This window comes from Watersipora subatra, chromosome 10 (assembly GCF_963576615.1).
Source record: "Watersipora subatra chromosome 10, tzWatSuba1.1, whole genome shotgun sequence".
NCBI classification, from domain to species: domain Eukaryota; kingdom Metazoa; phylum Bryozoa; class Gymnolaemata; order Cheilostomatida; family Watersiporidae; genus Watersipora; species Watersipora subatra.
The window spans coordinates 16969072-16993677 of NC_088717.1; positions in this window are offsets into that span (position 1 = coordinate 16969072).

Sequence of the window (24606 nt, forward strand, 5' to 3'; positions counted from 1 at the left end):
AAAAGTTGTCCGCTAAGTGCTTCCCCCAAATTGACATTTGCTCAAATGGAGACAAAATAGAACAAGATCTAGAGCTCTTTTGTTTATCATCCTAATCATCACAGGGCGCTGAGCTCTAGAGTTTTCGTGATTTTACTATCTTGGCAACATAACCTGAAATAGAAAGCTACACTAATTTTTTATACATCATTGTGATTTGTTAGTCAAATCTTTGGTCATATGTGCAAGTAATGGCTTAATAAGAGTTTAGGTAAAAATTAAAATAAAGCCATCACTCAGACTATTCTGTACTTATGACGGTAGGTCAAACTTTAACCTTTTACATTTGCTAACGTTAACTAATAGACGGAGAGGGATTTAAATGGTTTGAAGCATTATTTTATACAATTTGCGCTAACATAGATGTTCAATATACAAAATTAACAGTGGACTGATTTTACTATCTATACAGATATTCAAGCGTACTACTCAGTTTCAAACAAATTGGAATCAAGTATATCTTGAAACTAAAGAGCTACAGACAGGATGATATGCTCGGCTGAGCATGTAGTCATAATTATGTAGACACGTGATATTGGTGATATAATTTGATAGAAGTGTGATGCTAACACAAGTGTTTATATCTGTTTACTTATTAAATTACATACATGATAAATTAGGTCAAAATACAACGGCTGCCTGAAGTATTATAGACACTCTCAGGTAGCTGGGCAACAGCAGCATGTTTTGGAGCATTCTTGTGAATGGTCAGATTGATTCAAGTGTAAAAAATTAGTGTGGGAAAGAATTCATTTTGCAGCTCTGTGGATGTAAATTCATAAAGCAACTATCCCAACTCACCAACTTCATATGCTTTTGAGTGTTTATATATGGTTATATCCATAGTAACGGGACAACATAGATATAGTCCTAATTGGGTAGACAGGTAATATTGTTGATATAATTTGATAGGAATTGGATGCTAACACATGTGTTTATATTTGTTTGCTTATTTAATTGCAGGCAGGATTAATTAGGTTAAAACCAAACAGCTGTCTAAAGTATTATATACACTGTCGGGAGGCTGGGCAATAGCAGCAAAACTGTGGAGCCTTCTTGTGAACGGTCGGGTTGATTCAAGGGCAAAAAAATGTGTGACACAGAATTCCCTTTGCAGGGCTGTAGATATGAATGCATATAACAACTATTCTAACTCATTAACTCCATCTGTTTATGAGTGTTTGTATATTGATGTAACCATGGTAACGGGACAACATGAATATAGTAATAGTAATACCGCTTTGCTGGAGAAAATGTTCTACCATCATATGTTTCTGGTCCAATGGCAAGCATGTTTCTGGTTGATTGGCAAGTTTCTTATCTACTAACCTACAAGTATGTCGTTGGTTAATTTTTTTCTGTGCTTTTTATCTTTGACTGCAACACCAGGTCTCATATGTCTAATGAGCAGCAAGAAGTAGCTCTATGCATTGATAATCTCTGCTAATAATCTTTGTGTTTCACTCTAACACCTGCTCAGGCTACTATTTAGCACAGTGTGTTATTCAGCTTACTTGAACATCTAGATAACATTTACTCTTAAGGTTACAATAGTGATAATTTGTACAAACGGTGGATATGTTGTTATTTACAACACACAGTAAAATTTTTATATTATCCAACTGAATGGCAAAAAAGAAGATACAAATGCTGTTCATTTGCAGCATAAAAAGGAGCATTCTGTGTTTTTTATTGATTGGTGGAAAAAATATAGATTGTTTATAGCCTTTTGATATTTCTGTTATCACGTGTCCTTATTTGAAAAAACTTGAAATCTCTGTAATTTCAGTGTGACAACTATTAAACTTAATTTTGAAACAAATAACAGATGCACTTCAAATAAATGTATTTTTATCTCGTTAAATATACAGAATTTTAGAATAGTTGGTAAACACTGCATGACCAGTCATATTCAAGTAATTATTTACTTTTCTACTTGAAAAAGCGACATACTTTTAAAAAGCTTTAAACACACCACTTATGATGAGTAGGATTTTTTATGTTGCTGCTCTGTTAGTAGTTCACAAACCAGGCAAGCTAAAATCAGAAAAGGAGATTATTTAATGAATATGTAAAACTTCCTCTAAGCTTTGCACCTAATGTTATGTACATGTATGTCAATAATAAAGGTTACAATCACAACTTATCTAAACTTAAACCAAGCTGATTGTTGATAAGAATGCTCCAACATATGCTGATGATGTAAATAAACCTGCTAGTGTTTATAATACTTCAAGCAGTTGTTTTATTCTTACCTCATAAATCATGCATGTAATTGGGTCATTAGACAATTGTTAACACCTGTTTTAGTGTCACAGTATATCATTACATTCCATCACTATAATCACCAGTCTAGGCCTTTATAATTATATATCTTGCGAGAACACTAAATAGACAAGTGGCACCAACTCTTAGAGTTGGTGCCACTTGTCTATTTAGTGTCATTATCCCATTCAGAATGTTATCCAGTCTTTTAAATTTATTGGCTATTTTGTCTTTAAAGTGAGGTAGGAGAAATGTAATACCCAATAAATATACATGTATATTGTTTTTGCATCAGACCATTACAAAACTCAAAACCTTTATCTGAAAACATCGTTTTAACTCCCAAAGGTGTTGAACTATGAGGCTTATGATAAACTATGTGAGAAGCTAATCAAAGTCCAATTAAATAACCTGTGATAAACTGCAGAGCTGTACAACTGCAAATTTCTAAAACACTATATACACAATCATGAGATTCTACTGCATGCTTCATAATTTAAAACTGTAACAATTTGGAGCAAAGTGTGTTGCGATCTTCTCTTCTGCCAACTATGAATCTTTAGTAATTACTGCAGATAATAATACATATTCAAAAAAAGATGTATAGTACACAAGTATTAAAGTAATTTATATAGAGTCAGTAATAAACGACTAACCAATAAAAAAGGTTTTCGCCATTCAGACAGAAGTGCAGTAATGACAACGGGTTAGTTAGGAAATAAAAGAGAAGATATGCAAGATTACATTGAGTCGATACTTATTTTAATAGCTAAAATTGAATAATTGGTTCTATTGTCTGTTTTTACTAATTTAATGCCTGATATAAGTTTTTAGTCAGTTTTAAAATATTCAAAAATTATTTGTATGACACTGCGATATTATTTTTAATATATTTATTGGTCATTGAGTAGCCTTATGTTGATAGCTGTTGACAAATATACTTGAATCGAAATTAACCAAACTAATCTGAGTAAAATAAACTCCTCAAAAACAATTTTATTTATCAATGTAATTAAGCCACGGAAAATTTTAGTTTCGTTTCAAATCAGTATGTTTTACTCATAGAAATCATTTTGATAAAAGCTGTTTTATTTTAATTTTCATCTTGATTTTCACCTAGCGTATTAGTTATGGTAAGCATACTAGTTATGGTAAGCAGACAGTAGGTACATACATGTAGTACATAAACTATTACTTCAATATATTTTACAGTGAAAACTCTTACTCCTTTTGTTTACTTGATTTAGAGTTAGACTTATCCATCAGATAATTGTCATAATTTTGTTTGTCTGTTTATTGCTCTTTGTTGAGTGTGACTAATAATTTTCTGTAATCCGCTTGCTGTTGTATTATTTTTAGCATATAAAATAGTACAATATGTGTGGTACAATGATTTCTCTGGTTGACAGGTTAATTGGAACTACGCACATTATATGCTTTTAATTGACATTTGATTTACTTCTTCTTTTCTATCCTCTCTGCCCATTTTAAAACCATATTAAAACCACTGAGGATAGCAGTTTTAGGTTTCAATCCTGGCATTTAGGAGTCGCTTATTTTTTTGCTCAAGTCTTTTTTCAGCTTGTGTTGGCACATGTTGTCAAACATCCAATCTGATTTAATATTTTGTTGAGAAATTATAGCCTCATGTCGTTGGATAACTAATGTGAAGTATAGCTGCATTCCATGCATATTTTGTAGCAAACAATTGACTCTATAGAAAAATTTTTTTAGTTTACAGAATACAAGTAAACACTATCAATCCATTGGCAAAAACTTAATATCGTTTACTGTCAGAAGTCAAAAAATAAAGTAGAGACATTATTTTACCACTAGCAAGATTGACAAAGTGATTTGGTGTTTTTTGGTGATTTTAATCATTTTGTGAATAGTTTGTAGCAAACAATTGACTTAAATAAAAAACAAATTTACTGCTTACAAAATACAAGTAAGCACAATCTATCCATTTGCAAAGATTGTAATATTGTTTGATGACAGAATGTACAAACAAAAGGAGTGACATATCATTTTATCACTAATAAGATTGACAAAATTATTTGGTTCGCGCAACCATTTTGTTTTTATAAGTTTTAACATTTACCCAGACACCCTTAGTAACGGATCGATAAGTTAAAATTATTTTCATGTGATACAATTACACATGTAAATCAAAGTACCAATTTGCACTAATTACTTTGCTGTCAAAGTTAAAATGTAAAAGTCCCGTTTGACTATGTGTCTGTTTGCTGTTTAACAAATTCAAACTTCAACTATTTATTTTATAGAACTATTACAATATGCTTATCATGAAACTGTAACTCAATGATCAAGTATTTTATAAGGAATTGTGTTCTCCTACATTAAAAAAGAGGACAATCTTTATTTAACACAGACACTTTTAATCTCAAAACGTATTTTGTCTATAGGCGAATACCCTGTAACTTTAGCTTCAAGTGTATTTTTTACAAATCACAAAAAAGAAAAATATTAGAATTGTTTCGCTAAGTTCTCTGCTCCTAAGAAGTTAATAACTGCTGAAAACAAACATTTGAAAGATATTATAATATTCTCTTTTTATATACTTCACATATTCTATATTTTTCAGGGAGACTCATATACTAAAATGTTTTCAATTAACAAAAATTAAAGTTTTACACACAAGTCTTTTTTCCAAAAACAAGTAATTTCACAGTTCCTGGCTCGGTACTGCTCAACAGTTCTAACAAAGTTGAATGTATACAATTTGGATTTTTCTCTGCAGTAGTTGAGTGGTTCTTGAAGTATTCAGTGTCTTGTTTGAAGTTTGTTGTGTTCTAAACTGAGTTGGTTAAAATCTCAAAGAGTGGATACTTCACTTTTCTTGCACATACTGTTGAACGGCATTTTAAAGTCAGCCTGCAAAAGATTCAGTTGAGTGTAAGCAGCTACAAGCAACTACTAAATATATAATGTTAATGCTTTCATCTAATTACCGAATCTACTAAATTATTTACTCTAATTTAACACTTATAAGAACTATAACATAAAATACCACTTTGAATTTATAGGTAATAATTTGTGCAACAAGGTTAATGCACAACAAAGTAAAGTTCCATTTGAGTTTATTCAAACTTTACATCAAAATCTTTTTACATTTTTCAATAAATTTTAACAAAAAAGGATGTATGTAAGACAAAGTTTTGACAACACATATATTTCAAATCTTCAGCTACATCTGAATATGACAACTAAAATGACGCTCTTTTCAGGTAGTTGAGGTTAGTTATGCCATTGATATATTTACCCTCACAGTCTGGTTGAATATACAGTAGAGTATCGGTGTAATGAAACAGTTGAGAAGGGATATGCTGTCAATCACCAACGTTGTCTCAACCCTAGATGCAAATTGGGAGTTCCTTAAGTAAAATGCATGTATGTCAGAAACCAGAAGAAATACTATTGGCAGAGTTGTCAGAGTGGTAAACGCAGCATCAACACCCACAATCCATATAATCTACAAGCAAACCATCTTGTCAGTGTTTATTCGTAAAACAAACTTAACATGATTATATCTCTATTCCATCTTTCCTACTCAATCCTTATTATTGAAGGTTATGAACAAATTTACTATGTTTCGAATATCTAGTAACAACCAAAAATGCACTAAACAAATATGACCAGTGTGACCAGCGTGACCAAGCCATTTGTCTGTCACTTGACCAAACCGAAATTCAATAAATTTTTCATTTAAATGATGCTCTAGTTGTTTACTTTTGTTCAACAACAAAGTTTGTTTGGTATTCCATACTAAATCACGCTAAATACATCTACCAAGGATAAGACTACTTTCCTAAGTGATAATGAAGTCGATTGAAATATAGCGAATTTGAACGCAAAAAATCTTAGCGCACAAATATCAAGTTTAAATAAAATAGAACAGCAATTTTAGCTTTAAAGTATGCTTACTCAAATTATATAAAATGGTAGTTTAAACTTAAAAATTTTGCTTTTATTTACACTTCAATCAAACTACCTATGTGCGTCCACAGAGCTGCAAAAAATTACTTGAGCTTTCTATTTAGGATAATTTCCTATCTATTGAGCTATTTTTATTTATTAAAAATGACCATTGTTAAGAATTATCTAACATATGATTCTGGTAACATCGTCCTTATTAGTGTCTAAAATACTTCAAACAGCTAATACATTCTAACCTGATTTATTCTGTATATAATTTGATAAACTACCAGATGTTACCATTCGTTGTAGTATCATTTCATCATTACGTTCTATCACTAGTATCACCTCTCTAAACGACCACAATTTTTTCTGCTGTAAAAGTGAAAACAACTTTTTATACTTTCAAATAGTCAATCTAAGATTTTTTTTAAAACTAATTTAAAGCTGGTAAAATATCAACGGTAAACCTGTTGTGAACTGCAAACTGTCAAGTTAAATCTTTACACAAATAGATTATTTGCTCAGCTTCATGATTCAACTTTTAAACCTGTCGCATTTTAGATCAATTACACCTACAAAATTTGTTTCAACCGCAAACAATCCTGCTAATGTCTATAAAAATTTAAACAGCTGTTAGATTCTGAATTGTTAAAATATGTCTGTAAATTGATATTTAAGCCAATCTTAGCACCTGTTGTTGTACCACATTATCACTACATTCTATCACTAGTATCTCCTGTCTACATTATTATGGTTTTTCAGCCTGTTAAACAAGCAAACATTTTTTTAATATTTGAAGGCATTTTGAAGAATTTTTTTTGCTGAAACATGGCAAAACTTGGCGAAATCAAAATTAGTTTACTTGTTGGCTGTAGAACAAAAAAGTTTAATATTTACAAACCCGGTAGCATGTTTAACTGCATGCTTCAACTTTTAAACTTGTCATTTTTTACAGCCAATAAATGCGCTTCAATTGATTCAATTCGTTACTCAGCAAATCATAACTTTAAAAGAAAGTTTGCAAATGATTCTAAATACAATACTTGTATACAATATTTATTTTAAATAATTATTAAAGTGATTTACATAAACACGTTAAAAAGAAAGACTCAATTTTTTTTATATTAGAAACCTAAAAAGGGTGTGGTACTGAAAATGAGTAGGTTTAGAGGCAAAAGTAATGATGTTGGTGCCTAGCACGAGCCATGTGCTTATTTGAGTTTTCAACATAATTTTTTTAATGTTTTTTAATTTTATCATTAACTTTTCTACTCTGCATATGGCTTAGCATTGCTGTAAAAATATCAAATATCATAAGTAAAATATACTTCAAGAGTGCAATCAATATTTTGCTCAACATTTACCATCTATAATCAGCAGTAGGAATCTTTAAGACCTAACAATAAAATCCTGGCTGCTTTCAAAGTTGAAAGACAAGATTACCTCTAAAAATCTCAAAGAACAACTCCGAGAAAAAGAACTCGTGTCTTATTTTGTTAGAAAGAGGTTTGAAATCCATCCCTCACTGATAGTCAAATACTTGGTTACCTGTGTGCCTTCTTTATAATTCTCCATATCATATGTGCATATCAAAATACAAAGACCTAGTCTCTATAAATATGATATAAAGATGTGGTTGCATCGGTTGTAATAATTTTTATCCATGCTATTTTATATTTAACATTTTCCCATCATTTAATAAGGTTATTAATTTTTAATAAAATAAACAACTTATAATGTTGATATTTATAGTCACAGTATTACTAAAAGTATGTATATTACATGCAAATTAATACTTTTGAATGTCTAAAATGTGTTAAAAGTTAGTGAATACAGCATAGTTCAGTCTGATTATCTGAACTTATGTAGGTTAGTATTGTGTAGTTGAGTCAATTAAAGTGAATTAAATAGTTTGATAAATTAAACTATTTCATTGTGTGAAATAGTTTAATTTCACACAATGAAATAATTTGTTTTCAAATGTGTAAAACGTTGAAAGTGTGAAGTGTTGAAACATTTCACACTTTCAACATTTCACACATTTGATTAGTGTAAAATGTTGGAATTTCTTAAGTTAACTAATCTGGCGATGACCGCGATTTCCAAAATTACTTGAATCTAAAATAATAGAACAACTTAAACTAAAATGAGTTTATAAACGGTGAGTTTACGCATTAAACCTTTCACTAAGTCTTGTACTCAAAGAAAATGCAAAAAGACAATAACAAATAACAAATTCTCATCTTGACTTATTGTAGGTTACTACTAAGAAACCTTCTTGATAAAATGTTTCACTATCTCGCATCAATTGATAAAGAATTAGACCTGCAGCAAATACAAAGATTGTTTTAAACCCATATACCTGTTGTGGCGGTTTTGTGAGTCAGGTTGTTGAGTTTCTCCAATCCGCTTGCAATAGTCTAATTTTGCAGGCTATGGACAAGTACATGAGCACAGTAATCGTCATCGGTAACGGAGAAATCGATATAGACGAAGGCAAATGTAAAAAGGTGTCACAAAAGCCTGCTAAAATGCTTATTGTCCAAACCCCTCCAGCAACCGCTAATTTTTTTCTGGTAGCGTAGGTTCGTATTTTCAGAGGTCAGAAAACAGCAATGAATCTCTCAACGCTGATTACAGCACCCCAAAGGGAGCAGCTAAGGGAAAAAGTAACGAATAATATTGATACTATCACAATATCCAGAATGAATCCTAAAGAATCATATGAAAGTAGTATCAGTCGCAGGTTTAGTATTGCGTACCCAGAAAAAACGCCACCATAGAAAATGTCCGCTCTAGCAACTTGATCAGTTGGATGTGTACCTGCTTGCTTGTGTGTCTACCTCGAATCATCGCACACACAAAAGCAGAGTTGACTAACAATCCTAAGCAAGCCTCTGTTATGTATAGAGAAGCGGCAATTAGGTCAACAGCAAAATTATATTCACTGTGAGTATAAGGTTCCCGTGTGCTGTTATTATCATGATAATAAAAGCCAGATCCGAAAGTGCTGTTCCCTAATGTCTCCATTTTAACAAATTTCAGTTAGTGTTGATCTTTTCTACCAGTTGAGATCTTGATGATAGTGATTTAGCAGTTATTTTGAGTTGTACATTTAAAGACTGCAAACCTATATCTGATTAACTAAAGTATTCATTACACGCTCATTCCTGGCATTAAAAACATTGCTGGCGTCTTATTGGATGGCTGGGGCATTTATTGATTGTCATGGAAATTAGTATAGACTTCTATAGGACGTCAAAGTTAGGTGGAGCTACCTTCAAGTGTTTTACATGAATTAAAACATTTTTATTTGCACTTCTATAAAGTATGAGCATGCAAAATACGTAGGAGAAGTTGTATTTTAAAAAGTTATATATCTAGTTTTTTTGCAGCGCAGGCATAAAATGCTCTCGAATAACCAAAGAGAAGATGTGCAGTGCTTCCCACCAACTGGTAAAAACTAGCTGCTATGTTGGTCATTTTTAAATAATCTTTTATAAGTTTCTCATCACGCAAAAATAAGTTCTGCTAATTCTTTTGTGTCGATTCTTTTATTAACCTGCTAACAGTTTTCAATAAGGAAATTCATTTTAATCAACTTTTATATTATAATTTTATTGGGTTTTTCTCTGTGGTATTGTCTCACATTGTAAATTACTGTATCATTTTGTGTCGTTAATAAAGTAAGGCAGTGTTTTGGTATTAGGTAGGGTTGGAACTTGACACAATATCCTTTGTTTTTACTAGACATTTTAATCCTATGTTTCAAGTTTTAGAGATTGCTGATACATGTAGAACAGTATTTCAGACTCATGAAAAGCAACTCGAACCAAGGAATATATGCTGGTATTTTTTACCATTTAAAGGAAGGAAAAGTTTTTACCAATAACTTTGTATTTTGAATATGCTTTTATTATTTGAACTTTTACATTTTCATTTCTTAGTCTTGTAGTAGTAACAAAAAATATCATTTTCATCTATTGAGCTTATTACTATCATCATGGTAAAACTTTATTTCAATTCATAAATTTTATTTGTGTTTCAGCTCCCATTACCGTTATTTTTGTTAATTGTAAAATAGTTTTGAAGCAACTATTTTACTTTAACTTCTACACTGGAAATAGCATGATAGAGGATTTCTGTTAGCATACATTAAATAGACCTCACACTAACCAATATACTACAATATAGAGCATGCATAATATGAAAAAGACTTAATTCTAACATCCATACCAAGATATGGACTTCATACTAACACAAATATTATGATATAGATAATATGCTGTTTTTATACATTTACATGTACAGTAAAGTTTTTATTTAAGCGCCTCAATTACTCTATATGTATTCTTTATAGTGACATTTCATTATAAGTGGCAATCAAATTAAGGATAATGTTGTATTTGTCAAGTAGCTCGTTAGAATTTTGACAAGATCATTTTGACAAGAACACAAATAAAATTTGACATAAATTTTATTTGTGTTTCAGCTCCCATTACCGTTATTTTTGTTAATTGTAAAATAGTTTTGAAGCAACTATTTGACTTTAACCTTTACACTAGAAATAGCATGATAGAGGATTTCTGTTAGCATACATTAAATAGACCTCACACTAACCAATATACTACAATATAGAGCATGCATAATATGAAAAAGACTCAATTCTAACATCCATACCAAGATATGGACTTCATACTAACACAAATATTATGATATAGATAATATGCTGTTTTTATACATTTACATGTACAGTAAAGTTTTTATTTAAGCGCCTCAATTACTTTATATGTATTCTTTATAGTGACATTTCATTATAAGTGGCAATAAAATTAAGGATAATGTTGTATTTGTCAAGTAGCTCATTAGAATTTTGACAAGATAAATATAACACTTATACGGGAAAAACGAATGTCCTCTGTGTTTTGCAGTTTTCTGTTGGTCTTGCAGCATTAATGCTTCTGGATGCACAAAACCTGCTTATTTACTTTCAACTTGTTGTAAATCTTTAAATAGACATGCAATAGAAAGTTGAGAAAGATTTCCATCAGTTGATATCTGTTTCTCACAATTAACCTGCGATGATATTATAGCCTGTGCTCTGCATTGTAATTTGTTGTAGCGTTTAATATTTTATTTTATTCAGACTTAGATGACATATTATTATTTTATAGCTACATTTAACAAGGCTGCATAAAAACCTATTGCGCTCCATTAAATATTTCCCACATTTTTTTAGCCAAAACTGGCTTTATATGTGCCATAGAATAGGAGCTATGAATGTTGATCCATTGCAAGCCAAGTTTTGATCACCACATTGATGCAACCAATGATATACACCTCCACAGGATAAGTTACATCCATCAAATGGGGGCGTTTAATGATCGAGCTCTGTTAAGGTTGTGCTAGTCTGGCTTTCGGGGCTAACGCAGTTCTCACGGGCAGTCGCGTTGCCTTGTTAGGTTTTTAGGTCTGGACTTTTATCACCTATACGCGTCGATTGCGGATAACATCTCATTTTCAATTAGTAGTACAAAACAACCAAACCTGTAACAAGCAAACACATAATTTCCTATTTTGTCTTCAATTTTAGCGATATATTAGGATCCATAAAAAATAAAACATTTCAAATTACGTATTTTTACAAATTGTGAGATTGGTAGAGGTCATAGTATATGCTTAAAGTTAAATGTGAATATTTGATTTTTTTTTCGGAGTAATTGTCAATATTGTTTCATATAACATAGAATAATTAATAGTTTAGTAACTTTAAGCATATAAAATCATAAATCACAAATACAGAATGTTATTTAGAGTTGTTCAAACATTTTCAATCAAAATTATTAGTTGTTACTACTGCTAGCAAAGTTTACCAATATTTGAACTTTGTTTAATTCATAAACTATTTTGTTTCAATATTACAAATAATACTATTCAAAAAGTAAATAGAATACTATAACATACACCAATTTTTTTCAGGGGTCGTAAAAATATATAATAATTATATTGTTATGGATATCATACGATATTGGAATTATTAAAATATTTTATAATTCTGGAGTTGCTAAAATTTGGCCATGATGCCATTTATTTTTCTTAGAATATTGATATCTATTTATGTTTTTCAATATTTGTCATCAGTGCTATTATAAAGTTCTCTACCGACTAAAACTCATAAATTAAAAATATAATTCTGAGACTCATTTTAGCTGATAAAATTGAGTAGAGTGATTATTTACTGTTTATAACTGTTGCTAAACTGCTACAGCTGTCGTGAACAAAAAGGGCACATAATTCAGAACTGAAACACTGTTGTTGAAATCCATGATTTTAAAACCCCCTTTTTCAGACTTAAAAAAATATGACGTAAAATTCTTGTTTTTATGTTTTTCTGTCACTAAATATACAGCTATCTAGAAACACTCATAAACAAGTCAAGTATAAAAATATTAGTTGTTTTCATACATTTAAATTTACAGAGCTGGAAAGGAATTATATATTCTTCCAATCCAAATATTTTTTCACGGGTTTCGGCGGCGTCATAATAATAGGGTATTCATTTACCAGTATCACCTGTCTACCTAATTATCATTACAAATGTTTGAGCAGCATGATATCTACAAAGTTATAAAGCCACAATGTTTTAATCAAAGTTGTACTCTGGTCTTGTAGATCAAATCCGTAATAAAAAGACCAAACATTCTTTCACTCATTTTAGTGTCGTAATAATATGGTATCAATTTACCAGTATCACCTGTCTAACTAATTGTCAATAAAAATGTCTGAACTACATGATATCCACAAGATTATAAGGTCATGGAGGGCAGGGCACAGTCAGTATTTCCTACTGCTTTCAAAAACTTAAGGATTTTTTCAAACAAGCCAGTAATATCATCTGCCATTATTACAAAATCCTTATTTAACTAAGAATAAATTTCATCCTGGCGTGATATGGCGTTGAATTTATGAACAAGTTTGTGTGCATATCAAGTGGTAATCTAGCTAATATATTAGGCAGCACAGTTCCTACAAAACATGAGGGAAATTTTTGCAGGTACGAAATTAGCTGCTTTTGACAACATGTGTGGATACTTAAGTTATTTTAGTGTAACTTACCACGTGAAGTTTGACACCATTGGTAGATAATTGACTCTCTATGAAAATTGTTATAAATATACATGTAAGTAATTATGTTGGAGCTCTCATTTATGCTGGATATTTCTGATTATTATTTTGTGTTAGAGGTAAAATGTGAAAGCTACATCTCATCATCTTGCTGCTTGTTATCTACAAATCTAACAAATGCACACTGTATTTTAAATCTATTGTTAGCGTTTTATCAAATGGATATGCTTTAAGTGGCAGGTAGGAGACTATATTGGTAGTTGACTTTTTAAACTTTACATTAGGATTGTAGAAGTCACAGAAAAATGACAACCTAACGCTTTATACATTTTTTTATTTTTAGGCAAAGAGATCGTGTTTGGGATAAAATTACATTTATTCAAAAATCGTTGGAAGTAGAAATACTATAAAATCGAACTGGGTTAAACGAGACAAGGAGCTAATAATTGATGAAAAGATATATTGAAAAATAATACAATAATTATATTTAGTCACATGCTTTACATATTCTGCAACATTGTGGTAGTTTTTTGTGGTAGGAAAAAACTGTGGTAGGACATTGTGGTAGGACAAAACTGACTGCAAATAAGAAAAATAAATATTTTTAATACTCATTAGCCATAAAAAGTGTACAATTGATTTTACACTCTGTACTGCCGTTTTCTCTCACAAAAGTAAAGGTATGACATATAGAGTTTTTGCTAAAGTAAAGTAGCTTTTGATGTACTAGCTTCTTTGTTAAATTCTTTTTTGCTGATGATTTTAATAGATCAAATACCAAGAAAAAATACAAATTGTGTTCAATTGCAAAATTAGCGTTCTGTGTTTTTTATTGATTGATGAAAAAAAATATAGATTGTTTATAATAGCCTTTTGATAATTTTGTAATCACATTTCCTCATTTGCAAAAATTTGAAATATTTTTAATTTTGGTTTGACAACTATTAAACTTTATTTCGAAACAGATAATAGACGCACTTAGGTTAAATAACTTTTTACTTCATTAAATATACAGAGTTTTAGAATAGTTGGTAAACACTGCATATTCAGTCATTATTCAAGTAATTATTTACTTTTCTATTTGAAAAAGCAACATACTTTAAAAAGACTTTAAACACACCACTAATGGTGAGTTGGCTTTTCTCTGTTGCTGCTCGGTTAAAAATTAACATAAGGGACAAGCTAAAATCAACTTAGGACTTTATTTAATGATTTTTTTTAAACTTTGAAGCTAACGTTGGATATGTCAATAATAAAGTTTTCAACCACAACTTATCTGCACTTACATGTAAACCAAGCTGATTGTTCATAAGAATGCTCCAACATATGCTGATAATGTAAACAACCTTGCTAGTGTTTATAATACTTCAAGCACCTGTTGTATTCTTACCTCATAAATCATGTCTATAATTTGGTAATCAAACAATCTTTAACACCTGTTTTAGTTGGTAGAAATCTTCCTGAGTGGATCATTTTATACTCAATTTTTTGGCCAGACTGTTGAAAAAAGATTTTAAACTCAGCCTGCATGAAATACAGTTAAACACAAACATGAATAAGGGATGAATAAACTTTACTAACTATTATAATATCCTGTAAATCTACTCTGAAATATGACTGACTCTAGCAGACAATGCCCATATCTACAACGGATTTCTTGCACTTTTGCTTTAGCACATCTCTGATTCATATTTTGCGTACCATTTATCACTTTTAAAAATGCATAAAACCTGTCAAATCTCACTATCTGATTTTTATGATGGGTTTAAAGGTTATTTAGTAAAAGCCGTTCAATTTGAGTACCAAGATCAAATGTTTAGGTGGCAAAACTAAGTGTTCCAAAATCAGAATATTTTATGCAATGTTAAAATATATTACTTTAGTTCAGTAGTTATTTTTTACTATCTCATGTGTAACTAAAATGTGCAACCAGATAACGTCAAAAGTGAGTTGAATTAAGTTTTATGTAGAACCCTCTACACTTTCCCCAAAAATCAACAAAGTTGCATGTAAGTCAAAGTTTGGTTAAGATGCAACAACGCAAAAGCGCTAGTGACAAATATCTCATACAAGAGAGCATGCTGACTAATTGTAAGTCTAAAACATATTTCAGCATATTTTATTCCATCCAGAGAGGTTTTTAAATTTTTGCATCTTTTTACTATGCTTATGCTAAATACTTTTTTCCTGTCAATTATAGGTTTCAAGATCTTTAATAATTGGCGCTGTCATTTTTACGTGTTAGTTACATATTTTTAACTTATTTCAAGATGCAATCAAATACGTTATGTGAACTATGTTTGTTCATAACTTGTTATGAATAAATTAAATATAGTCTCGAACCACTAAATGACAATATCAATGTTAGCTGTTTTAACATGCTTTCACCTTACACCCATTTTCATAGCAGAGAAAAGTTTTTAAACGGTATGTGTCAATCCATCTATTTTATTTCATTTTCCCATTTTCATTTATGTGTTACTATTTTTGTATGACACAACTGAGCAACAATTTTGGTTTGAAAAAAACTTATTGCCAATAAAATAATATAAATAAGCACAGATAGATTTAAACACTGTAATTTTGATTGTTAGTTGAAGATGAGGTTAGTCATGTTTTTGATTGACTAATCCTCAATATCTGGCTGATTATGCAATATAATATCGGTACGATGAAGCAGTTAGGAAGGGTTATGTTGCAGATTACCACCAAAATTGGAAAAATGTTTGTAATTGTACGAATTACATGATGCCAAAATAGAATTACGTTGAAAACAAAGGCAAAGGTCATTTTCATAGCTGTCCGAGCATTGAATATGACATCTTCTGTTAGCATCAGTACAACCTACAAACATTTTACCTTGTTACTGCATTATTTTAAAACTAACTTTTCAACACTGCAACGCTAAACAGGGATAACCAACATGACCTAGTCTTTTGTCTCTGGCTTAAACTAAACAGAAAGCCAGTAAAAAGATTTCTCTCGATGACATCCTGGTCTGTTACTTATGTGGAGCAATAATGCTTTTTTTGGTAATAAATACCATAAACTATAAAAACTTCGAATAAAAGATAAAACTTCCCTATGCAATAATAGGGTGCATCATTAAGTAGGGAATAAGGGGGCAACAAATCTCAGTTCATGAATAATGAGTTTAAATCAAATATAATAACAATTCTGCTGTTATAGCATATTAACTTAACTTATATAAAGTAATAATTTAAGTATTATTACTTTCAATTATATTTACATTTCAATCTAACTGTTTACATGCACACAGCTGTAAAAGCAATACTTGAACTCTCTATTTAGAGTTTCTTCCTATCCATTGTGGTATCTGTTATACATCAAGCAGATTGTCCATAAAAGTGCTCTAACATATGCTAATGATGTAAACAACCCTCTTAGTGTCTATAACACTTTAAACAGCTGTTACATTCTGACCTGATCAATCATAACGGTAATTTGATAGGCTAGCAACAGTTAACACCTGTTTTAGTATCAAATTATTATTTCGTTCCATAATTAGAATCACCTGTTTACATTATAATAATTATTTGTTTAGCGAAAGCAATGAAAACATGGTGAAAAATATTTTTAAACAAAAAATGGCTTTATTCCAAAGTTTTTTCATCAGATTAAGTCCAAATCTGGCTAAAATATAATCAGCAAACTTGTTGTCAGTTGCAGAATTAATAAGTTATTACTTCACATACACAGTAAATCTGCTTAGCTAAATGTTTGATATTTTAAACTTGTCATATCTTAAATCAATTACAGCCACTAATATATCCTTTACGTGATTTGATTCTATAATCAGCTAATTATAAATATAGACATAAATAAAGTGTATACTTTGACAATGAGTAAGTTTAGAGATGAAAGTGAATTGTAGTAAATTCTATGTCAATATTTCCGGACATATAGTCGTACTTGGGTAGACAGGTGACACTTGTGATACAATGTAATAGGAATTTGATGCTAAAACTGGTGTTAATACTTGTTTCCTTTTCAGATTGCATGATTTGTCTGGTCAGAATACAACTGATGGAAGTATTATAAACAAAATCAGCATGCTAGGCAAAAGCATCATATTTTGGAGCGTTTTTATGATCGGTCAGATTGATTCAAGTGCAAAGAAATAGTGTGATACAGAAATCTCTTTGCAGCTCTGTAGATGGAAATGCATACAACAACTATTCCGACACATAAACCCCATTTTCTTATGAGTGTTTATATATGGTTGTATCCATGGTTATGGGACAACATGAATATAGTCACAGTAGAACCACTTTTTAGAAGAAATATTCTACAATCAAACGTTTCTGGTTTGATGAAAACTTTGGTCCACTAACTCATGTCATCGGTTAATCTTTTTATTTCTGTGTTTCCTATCTTTGACTTCCGTAAATAAACCTTTAATAATATAATAAACCTTAATTTAAAACAATAAACCCTTAATATCTTTGCTAGTATCCTCTGTGTTTCACTCTAACACTGGCTCAGGCTACTATTTAAACAAAAGTGTTATTCAGCTTACTTGAAAATCTTAATAATATTTACTTTTAAGATTAGAGTGGTAAGAATTAAAACAAACTGCGGATACGCGGTTGCTGACAATACAGAGTTGAAAGTTTAAATCGCACAATCAAATTGCAGAAAAAATACAAATTGTGTTCAATTGCAGCTTAAAAATTAGCGTTCTGTGTTTTTTTATTGATTGATAGAAAAAAATATAGATTGTTTATAATAGCCTTTTGATAATTTTGTAATCACTTTCCTCATTTGCAAAAAATTTGAAATATCTGTAATTTTGGTTTGACAACTATTAAACTTTATTTCGAAACAGATAGTAGATGCACTTAGGTTAAATAACTTTTTACTTCATTAAATATACAGGGTTTTAGAATAGTTGGTAAACACTGCATATTCAGTCATTATTCAAGTAATTATTTACTTTTCTATTTGAAAAAGCAACATACTTTAAAAAGACTTTCAACTCACCACTAATGGTGAGTTGGCTTTTCTCTGTTGCTACTCGGTTAAAAATTAACATAAGGGACAAGCTAAAATCAACTTAGGACTTTAATAAATGATTTTTTTTAAAACTTTGAAGCTAACGTTGGATATGTCAATAATAAAGTTTTTAACCACAACTTATCTGCACTTACATGTAAACCAAGCTGATTGTTGTTAAGAATGCTCTAACATATGCTGATAATGTAAACAACCTTGCTAGTGTTTATAATACTTCAAGCACCTGTTGTATTCTTACCTCGTAAATCATGCCTGTAATTTGGTAATCAAACAATCTTTAACACCTGTTTTAGTGTCATAGTATCATTATATTCCATCATTAGTGTCACCTGTCTAGACCTTTATAATTATATGTCTTGTGAAAGCAAGAATTTGTGTTACTGGTCTATTATGAGTAAGCGATACTGCTAATGTTTATAATACTGCTAGTGTTTATAATACTTGAAGCAGCTGTTGTAGCCTGACTGCCATGATGAATCATGCCTGTAATTTGATAATTAGACAACTGTTAAAACCTGTTTTAGTGTCACGGTATCATTATATTCCATCACTAGTGTCATCTGTATAGACCTTTATAATTATATGTCTTGTGAGAGCAAGAGTTTGTGTCACTAGTTGGTTTATCGTCATTGTTCTATTCAGCAAGTTATCTAATCTTTTAAATGTGTTAAAAATTTTAAAGTGAGGTAGGAGAGATTTAGTGCATAATAAATATTATTTGTTTTTGCATCAGACAGTTACAAAACACAAAAACTTTCTCTGAGAACATATTTTTAAACTCCCAAAAGGCGTTGAACAAAGAAGCTTATGATAAGCTGTGTTAGAAGCTGATCAAAGTCCTTTTGAATAGCCTGTGATAAGCTGCAGAAGTGTACAGCTTTGCAAATGTTTAAATCGCTACATACACAATCATAAGATTTTACTGCATTGATTTGTATTTTAAACTGTAACTTTTGATCGTATCTTCTACCAACTATGAATCTTTAGTAATTATTGCAGATAATAATACATATTCACAAAAAGATGTATAGTACAGAAGTATTAAAGTAGTTGATATCGAGTCAGTAATAAACAAGTAACCAATAAAAAAGGTTTCAACGTTTAGAGAGAAGTGCAGTAACGGCAACGGGCTGGTTTGAAATTAAAAGTGATGATGCGCAAGATTACATAGAATGCGTACATATTTTATTAGCTAAGTTAACTAAATTGTTCTAATGCCTGTTTTTACTATTTTAATGCCTGATATAATTTTTTAGATAGTTTTAAAGTATTTAATAATTATTTGTATGAAACTGTGATTTAATTTTTAATATATTTTTTGGTCACTGAGTAGTCTGATGTTGATAGCCATTGACAAATACACCTGAATCGAAATTAACTAAATTAATCTGAGTAACATGAACTCATCGAACACAACATTTATTTATCAATGTAATTTAACCACAAAAAACTTTAATTTTACTTCAAATCAGTAATCACCATCAACCCATTTGCAAAGATTGTAATATCGTTTGGTGAGAGAATGCGCAAACTAAAGGAGTGACATATTATTTTACCACTAATAAGTTTGACAAAGTTATTCGGTTCACGTAACCGTTTTGTTTTTATAGATTTTAACATTTACCCAGACACCCTTAGTAACTGATTGATGATTTAAAATTATTCTTGTGTGATACAATTACACATTTAAATCTAAGTACCAATTTGTACTGATTACTTGGCTATCAAAGTTAAAATGTGAAAGTCCCATTTGACTGTGTGTTTGTTTGCTGTTTAACAAAATCAACCATTAAGTGTTTCTCTTGTAGAACTATTACAATATGCATATCATAAAACTGTAACTCAATGATCAGATATTTTATAAAGAATAGTGTTTTTCTGAATTAAATAAATAAGGAGCCTCTTTATTTAACACAGAAAAACGCATTATGGAAGTACCTAATCATGACAATTTAAATCTAAATATATGTTTTGTCTGTAGGAAAATACACTATAATTTTTAGTTTTAAGGGTATTTTTTGACAAATTACAAAAAAAAGAAATATTAGAATTGTTTCGCAAAATTTGCTGCCCCTACGAAGTTACTAAATGCTGAAAACAAAGATTTTAAAAATGCTATAATACTCTCTTTTTTATATATTTAGTGTATTCTATATTCTTCTGGGACATTCATATACTAAAATGTTCCCAAACAACAAAAATTAAAGTTATACATACAAGTACGTTATTTCCAGAAAATTATTATTTCATAATTCATCGCTCTGTATTGCTCAACATTTCTAACAAAGTTGATTGTAAATGATTTAGATTTTTCTCTGAAGTAGTGGATAAGTTTTTTAAGTATTCTGTGTCTTATTTGAAGCTAGTTGTGTTCTACACTGAGTTGGTCTAGTGATGTGTGTATCCGATACCAGGTACCTGTCTAGTGATGTGTGTGTCTCATACCAGGAATCTGTCTAGCAATGTGTGCATTCCATACCAGTTATCTGTCTAATGATGCGTGTGTCCCATACCAGGTATCTGTCTAGTGATGTGTATATCCCATACCAGATATCTGTCTAGTGATGTGTGTGTCCAATACCTGGTATCTATCTGGTGATGTGTGTATCCCATACCGGATATCTGTCTAGTGATGTGTGTATCCAATACCGGGTATATGTTTAGTGATGTTTGTATCCCATACGGGGTGTCTGTCTATTCCATACCGAGTATCAGTCTAGTAATATGTATATCCCAACTAGGTATCTGCCTAGTGATTTGTGTATTCCATACAAGGTATCTGTCCAGTGATATGTGTATTCCATGCAGGGTATCTGTCTGGTGATGTGTGTATCCCATACCAGGTACCTGTCTAGTGATGTGTGTGTCTCATACCAGGAATCCGTCTAGTGATGTGTGCATTTCATACCAGTTATCTGTCTAATGATGTGTGTGTGTCCCATACCAGGTATCTGTCTAGTGATGTGTATATCCCATACCAGGTATCTGTCTAGTGATGTGTGTGTCCAATACCAGGTATCTGTTTAGTGATGTTTGTATCCCATACCGGGTGTTTTCTAGCAATGTGTGTATTCCATACCGGGTATCAGTCTAGTAATATGTATATCCCAACCAGGTATCTGCCTAGTGATATGTGTATCCCATACAAGGTATCTGTCCAGTGATATGTGTATCCAATACAGGGTATCTGTCTAGTGATGTGGGCATCCCATACCATGTATCTGTCTAAAGGAATTCCTAAGGACTTGATCACCAATGTTTCCTTCAACTCCAAATAAAATAACTTTATTGGATTTTCTAACTTAATTTTCTCTTGATAATTTTTCATAATAGTGTACAATTGGTTGTTCATGTTTACAATTAATGTATTAGTATTATACCCTTGTTCTATTTTTTAAGTTCATTATTAACTATATCAGTGTCATTATTTAAATTGGTAGACTAAAAAAATGAACTCTTATTTTCAAAATATAGAATAGGTTTTGAACGATTAACTTTTGACTATTAATGATTTTTATTAACTGTTTTGACCATTAACTTTTTGTTTTTATTGTGTATTTGAAGGGGACTTTAAAGATTGTTTAAATATGTAATCCCCTTTTCCTATTGAAAATATTTCACCAGTTGTTCACAGTTTTTATAATTTTTTTCTAAAAGATGTTGGATGATTTTTCTATGAGACATGCTTATCAGACATTGATAGATATTTGATTGAAATTTCATCATAAATGGTTTATACAAAGTGTTAGATACTACGATATCAATTTATGTATATATATATATATATTTGTCAAAGTTTTTTGTCTGTCTTCAGTCATCTGTCTTCTGTCTGTCCTTCGTTATGTTCAGCTATAGCTTAACGTAATAAAATGTTCAAATTAAAACTCCGCATTTGGAGTTATTGGTTGCGACATGTGATTGTCAAACATGGCCGGTTCTTGGCGGGTTCTTGGCATGGTCCTGGTCAGACATAAGATGCAAGCCAAATCGCTAAACTTGGCTCATTCAACTTCTTTTACTCAGTTGAGTCTCTCATAAATCTCAAGAAGTTCATTTTTGCTCAGTTGGCTGCCAGTCACTTTCTTGAACGGCACAAATCAAGCTGCTTTTAGTTGGTCGGTGAGAGAAAGAGCACCGACTAGGTGTGACTCAACATGATTCTATCTGTTTAAAACCAATTCTCTCATAGCTGCCGCCTGGTCAAGGTGCTATCCTTCCTAAGTGCTACAGTGACTGACAGCCTCATTCGAGTTTGCTGTCCCCATGCTTAAACACATAGTATTCTGTTAAATTCGGGTTGCTTGTACTTTTTCTTTTAGGCTTTTCAACTCTAGTTTGGCTTCAAACTCAGCTTTGACTTACTCAACATGTGCACGGGCGCTTTTAATATTAAGGCCAAGACAAGGCTCAATAGTGGCTGGTTTTTGTCTCAGATCTTTTGAAAATGCTTGAAATGGTTTTAGCTAACTCTCACACAAAATTGTCCGGATCGTTCTAGCAGACCAATTTGGTTGTGCCAGGTTTATTGGCATAGTACAGTCCCCTAAACCTTGCCTGTAGCATAGAATCGTTCAATTTTTCATTTCTTTTTTATTAGCCTAACCCAGTCTTCTAAAGTGTAAGGCAGAAGCTACTCTTTGTCTTCCAACTGGATTACCAACTGCCCTTTTCTGAGGGTTGTGTGCACCTTCTCCAGTCATTTCAGTGTATTTACCACTTACTCATGTGTTGGCAAAGCTTTCATATGAAGTGGATAAAAATTTAAATGATCCAGCAGTAGTAACTATTGTCCAAACATCCGCATGTTGGCCACTTCTTCTGTTCATCTCTCTATGTACTCAACACTTGGGGGAGCAGCATGTCCCACTTTTCTTAGTCTTGTGTCATTAGAAGAGATCACAGAGATTCAGCACGCTGCCAATTATTTTCTTCTACGATGATATTGGCTTGGGTTGATAGGGAGTTGTGTGAGTCTTTTCCACACACTAGAGTTGATATAGCTCAATCATAACCTGACTTTTGAACTTTGCTTCTTATGGTGTGTGAATCGGCAACGGAAGGCCCATTATAACATAAAGTCTGCTCGTCTAGTGAACTATCTACTACTGGAGACATGGCTTCCAGAAGGGCCAAAGCATCTGTCAGCTTGGTGAAGTGGTAAGTGAAATTTAGTATTAACTTGTTCTTTTTTGGCATTGTCAGCATCAGTTCTGTCAAGCCTACTGCGGCCCTTTGTTTGGGAGATCCTGCAAACTGCTTCTGTTTACCACTGGCCATTTTTGTTTCTTTGTGCTCCACTGCCTGACATACTTTACAGATCTTGATCAGAGTCTCCTTAGTGGCTGTCATTCCTGGCTAGTACCAAATTAGGAAGAGCCGCCTGAATTTCCTTTATTCTCAAGAGTAAAAAAGGGAGCATTTACCAAACGGTTGCTTCTTTGATAGGTGGTTAGCCGACAGTATTTTGCTGAGGCTGGCTGTTACAAAGGATGTCCTGGTCTCAAACACTCTGTATCGTCACATTTGGAAGAATGGCCAGATTGGGTGCAGCTGCTTGAGCTCCTGGTTTTGTGGCTTTAACTAATCGTTGATCATTATCTCCCCTTGAGTAATGGTTCGGTATATTGTGCCATTCCTTCTTAGTCTTTTGCTTCCATCTGAACCAGTTCCGTGTCGGCATCACATCGCGTCTTTACCCGAGACGTATCATAAAATCCTAGGAAATCATCAACTGGTTCTAAGTCAACCCCCTCTCTTCTTTGCTCCTTCGCTCTCTTAGCCGTTGTGATGACAATGCATAGGGCAGTCATCACAGTTCGATTTGGGCAACCACTCACAAGACTGTGAGGCTTTCATCAAATCTAACCGACAAAACTTGACTTTTCATAGCAAGCTCATTTCTAGTAGCTCCATTCCTCAGCAATGAGTTTGCACTGCTGGCATTTTTTACAAGTGTTTGTGCGTGTGTGCATGCATGTGTGCGTGCGTGCGTGTGTGCGTGTGTGCTTGTGTGTGTTTTCCAAGTCTATTGGCATTCCTGTGGTGTAGTCTGACTCGGTGCTTCAAGGTGTGTTGGAACCAATCTAAAATTTCTAAGCACCTGAGCATCAGTTTGAAGGTTCTTTCTTGTTACACAGCCATTGGAGAGCCAAGGTCAGTGCGGAGTAATAATGTCAGCCACCAAGGTGAGGCCGGAGGGTT